The sequence below is a fragment of the Priapulus caudatus genome, unplaced genomic scaffold (assembly GCF_000485595.1).
Source record: "Priapulus caudatus unplaced genomic scaffold, Priapulus_caudatus-5.0.1 Scaffold171, whole genome shotgun sequence".
NCBI classification, from domain to species: Eukaryota; Metazoa; Priapulida; class Priapulimorpha; order Priapulimorphida; family Priapulidae; genus Priapulus; species Priapulus caudatus.
The window spans coordinates 174,204-179,574 of record NW_014577232.1 but is presented as its reverse complement, the minus strand read 5'-3'; positions in this window follow the sequence as shown (position 1 = coordinate 179,574).

Here is a 5,371-nt window from a genome sequence, read left to right as displayed (position 1 = left end):
CGTCGGGTGGTCAACGTTGCCCGCCTGCTGCCAGCACGCTGCTCGCGAAGTCGGCCCGTTGCTCGCCGATGTGGAGCTTGGGCGTGTCCGATTGTTAAAGCGTTTTGGTTTGCAGGAGGCGCTGTCCGCCGTGACGTTCTGGCGGCTCGTCCGTCGCTGGCGCTGGCGGGTGTCGCATCCGCTGTCGCATCGACTGTGTTTGTGCGTTACTGCGTAGCTGGCCCGTCTCTCTCCCAGTGTCGAGTTCGGGCTGGCGATCGCTGCGTGCGGCACACGCCCCGGTCTCTGCCACAGCTAGTGTCGCGATCGCTGCGCGACAGATCGCAGCTGCTGCCGAAGCGCGACGACTCGAACGCGACTTGCGGCCGACTGTCGGCGCGCGACTGTGATGATGAGCTGCATGCCGGCGCCTGGGGCGGCCCTCTCTTGTCGCCTACACGGAGTCGACTTATTGCTTCAGCCGGCGACGCGTCGCGCGCTGTTGCACGTTGCCCCGCTCACTGCGAAGCGGCGCCGGCGGCAGCGATTGCCGATTTGCCCTCCGCGCGTCGTGCTGCCGTGCGCTGTCACTAAGCGTAATTCGCGCACGAGCACCGGCAGAATGTTTGTCCGTCTCGGTAGTACAATGGTCGGCATCGGCTGCCGGCGACTCTGGCGTTTTGCCGACGTGACGACGATTGGAGGATTCGCGGCGGCCGTGCTTTTGCGGAAGTTGGCGTCGGGCACCACGCTTCGGCCCGCGGGGCCGTCGACGGCGGCACATTTGCGCGGAGGTTCGACTGCCGTCACTTGCCAAAGCGGACGTCGACGGCGTCACTTGCCGCGCCTCGACGGCGCACCTTTCCGTGTTGAACGGCCGTCGTAGGTGCTCGCCTCGCTTCTTTGTTGCTTGCCGCCGCTCTGCGGTCTCGCGAAGTCGTGCCGCGCTCGAACGCCTCGCACAGCGCCGTCGCAAGTCCGACCGTCGCGACGGCCGGCGCTTCGCATGGCGTCGCTCTCGCGTTCCGCTCGCCTTCGTCGTCTCGCTGCCTCGAATATGAACGCTGTAGCTGGGACGTCTGCCGCGAAGCGAGGCGCGCGTACGCACGCGACAGCCAGATCAAGGTCAAGGTCGAGAAGGCGAGCGAAAATGGCTGCCGCGACGGCACCGTCGAGGTGACGCCGGTGCTGCCGTCGCGCGGCGGATGCACACAGCGCCTTGCGTCATCCGCGTCCTGTACAATCTTCGCCGCGTTGCACTGGTGATCTCTTCCCGCTTCCGCCTCCCGAGGCAGGTACATCCTGTAGAACTCTTGTCGCCTCTACGCGACGCCGTCGTACTGGGTCATGAGTACTCGGGCAAATGCACGCGGGTGAACGGGGTCGGTACAGTAATGTATATGCAGGGGCGTATACAGTAAGTCGTGCGGGGCTGCGAGTGTAGCAATCATCATGGCGGCGTGTGCAGGCGTGTTCGTGCTGGACAGGCGCGTTTAACGCACACGCGCCGCCCGAATAGCACAATCACGTGCGACGAGCAACGCAGCATCGCTACACGATTGTAGACGGAAAGACAGAAATCGCCGCGCAACGCACACATTTTTTGTCGCGCGAATACTGCCCCCCCCCTACACACACACATCAGACTAAGAGGAAGCCCGTTCCAGACAGACAACAGACAGACCAGATAGACGGACGGACGGACGGAGGGAAACGGACAGACAGTACTGTGCAGATAAACGACAGACAGCACATTTCGCACCGGACTGCACGTAATTACACACGCCACGACAGTAGACATGCTGGACAAGCAGCACGACGCACGCAGCACGGGCAGCGCACGCACGCAAACATGCAATATTATGAACTATGTAAATAAATAGAATAACGTGCAATATAAGGAACTATTAAATAAAGAGCTAGTCCATAACGTTACGTGAAGCACGCCCTGGCGGACCGACGGACCGACGTTCATCTGCATCTACAAGTCTGCACGACTTCGTCAGAGATTTAAAAACGAAATATAGAAGTATGTATAAATTAACAAGTGCCGCAGAGCGAACAGCCTCACTGACGTGTACTGTAGCTCAGTATTCTCTGATAAATCTGCCGGAACGATATCAAGTGCGCTCTCACCCAATTGCGTTCGCGCTACAGAGCATATATCTATGATCTATAATACAGACTAAATCTAAATGATAGTTAGGCTTTGCCTATACTACTGTAGACAGTAATAAGATACAGCTACTCGCACTTAACAATGTATCATGATATGCGCGAGCGCGAGCGTAAGGGTGGTGTTTGGGAGGCGTTGAGAGGGTGAGGTAGGTGGGGTGGAGGGGGATGGATGGGGCTCTAATACAAAAGCAGTTCAGCTCCTTTGTTAACAGTCACAAATCATGTTAATCCCTCCTTCGAGAAATCAAATTTCAGACACTTACTCGCACGTCAGGAAAAGTAAATTTCATGGTCCTTCAAAAGTGATAAAAATCGTAGTCGCGCTGAAACAAAAAAGTTTTGCACTTGTCCGTTAGACATGTCCTCAGAATAATTTTAATATATGCTCGCCCACTGCCCTTTGACCCTGTGACTCCAATTTCGCGTCGGTGAATGGTTTCCTCCCATCACACTATACATCAAATTAAGAGCGTAGGTCGAGCCCGTTGAGATTTGTGCCGATTACGTTTCCTCCTATTTTTATGTAAGTAAGTTAATAAAAATTTTATTTAACACGGTAAAACATACGGGTTACAACACAATAAATTGGCGCGGACTCTATTTCACATGGCTGTCCTCACAGCAACAGAACGGTTAATATTAAATAATACACAATAAGAGTTGATAAATACTTTGTACTAAAAGTAGCGGGGTAAGTAAGACAAATAGTCCCTAATTTTATAGGCAAGGATTTCTTAACGACTATTAGAAGAAGAACAGGGTGACAATCTCGAATCGTCAGGAAGTAAATATTCCCATTCAGATGCCGCGCCATCCGAAAAGATTTTCGAGTCATTCAAGCGTGCACGGGCGGATACAAACGGCTTCATTCTGCCAGCCACTACGCGTTCGTCTGGAGCTTCACTTCATGTTAAACTACAAAAACCTTCAAGATAAGCAGTGCTGCTGCTTACGTAAATTGTAAGTTAAAAGAGATCGATGGTAATTAAAAACAGTTGGCCGAACATCATATACCTTAAGTTAAGGGAAAAATATTCCCTCGCTCGCAATGACAACTCCTTGACTTTGAACCGCTTGACCTCAATCGACATCCAGATCCTTTCGCGATCCCCCCCCCTTCGACGTCCCGATTTATAAGACCGTACGTCGAGGCGGTTAAGATTTGATGCCCACTGTGACGGACGACGCGACGGACGGACGCACGCGATGACGCGACGACAATCATGCGATTTCAGAGCTGCATCTGACTCGTCACTTGAGCTAAAAAAAAACGTACAATATAGGAACTATGTATCTTATAAAGAAAACGTACAATATAGAACTCGACGAAATCGGAGAAAGACGGTCCAATTAACAGGGAAATAGGTCACTCCGGTAACAGGCCCTATCAGCGTAACGATAAAGGTACCATCTAGACAAGACTCACGCGAACATAACTATCAAGGACGATAAAGGATATGGAATACGCGAACAAGGAAAGTAAAAGTAAGCGGAGAGTGGCGTGTTTACCAGGCATTCAGTAATGCCACTAAAAAAGACCGCAACGGTAGCCTCTCATGTGTTCTTATGTCTCTAGGTAGAAAGATTGATGCTAGGAGAAGTGCAAGTTTGCCGTATAGCAGAAGCGAGCAATTAATTTCAACGAAATCGTTTGAATATCACTTGACGTAAATGGGTTTAACAAGAAATGTTCTGTCTGGAAAACGTAGCCATCTAATTCTCGTGATGCGTTATTTATAGCCGCAATCTTGGCTATGGGAGTCTCGCACCTATAATCATAGGAAAAACAAAGCTCACAAATACCGGGGTTAGTAAGGGTGTTACAGGTGTGTGGCAGTAGCGTAAATTCCAGCACGCCACTGAAAGAGCACGAGGCACTCGTGCTTGCCAAGGATTTCGATTTTCTCTGTAAGTAACCAGCCTTCGTTGCCACTGTTATATATCGAATACTATACGACAGGGACTGGCCTAGAAACATCATTACCATATTCAAGGGTAGAGCTTTAGAATCATATGAACGGCGGACCCGATTCACATAGTCCTTAAAAGGGTATTTATAACAGACATGTTATTATAAGCATAGAAGAGCTAGGCGTACAGGCTGTCTATTACAGAGTGGGGGCTCCGTGATGAAATACTGAAAACGTGAGGTAAAAGCAAGCGATTTACTTTCGAACCAGGCTCTAATTCTCCTTGATTCTTTCCCCTCTAGATTCCACTACACGTGATGAATACGTGCTTAATAGACACAGACAAGTTAAACGCCCACGTTCCTCCTCTCGAACAACGGGATTAAGGCGTATAAACACACGCGCGCGCACACATATGCAACACACACTGTGGCGTGCAATCCACATGCAAATACATGTACCGCACACGCCACATCACACTCTCACGCGTCACTGCGCAGACGGCGCACAACACACAACGCGCGCCGCGGCGCACGCCGCCAGTACCATGCGCACCATGCACATAGGTGGCGATTATTATACACGTAATGGTTAAATAAACGGTAAACTCACACCTCCTTGCGTTACTAATTGCCGATTTCTGACTTTTGTCCAACGCAGCGGGCTAAACCCAATAAGCCTAGAGCAGTTGCATTCACCGGTGAACGGGCAGCAGAGCGTCCTGTCGGTGCGGCTCGAGTGGTTCCTGTTCCGGCATGGCTCGGTTTGGGCCTCACTGTCCCCGCGCTTCAGCTGTGCCGACGCTGGGTATTGGGTTGGGTCTTCTATTTCATGCGCCGTTGTCTAGGGTGAATAAATTTGGAGTGGGGTGAATGGAAGATAGGGTGAATGGGGGTGAATGAGATTAGGAAACAGTCACGAGGGTAATTTTCGCTGGTTATTGTTCAAAAATACGAGGAGCCTGGCTCATCTAAACTCGCTCCGTATCACCCAAGACTAAACATCCCGAACAACCAGAACAAGAGCAAAAGCTTGTTCGAGCCGAGCTAAGGCGTTCTGGAGTCACATCTCTTTGAAAGCGTGTGTTGAGTACCAAAAGGAGAAGCCGCTTGTAGGCAATCACTGGAAATGCCCGTGATATAGCAAGCGAAACGGACCATAACACCGATACCGAGAGCGCGTGGTTCTGCCCTGCCTGAAGATTGCTGCTGGAAAATTATTCACGGGAGTGAGGAGTCTGTGATGAAGGTGGACTACGCTTTGCGTCTGTCCGGACACTGACAGCGGCGCCGGTGACAAGAAGG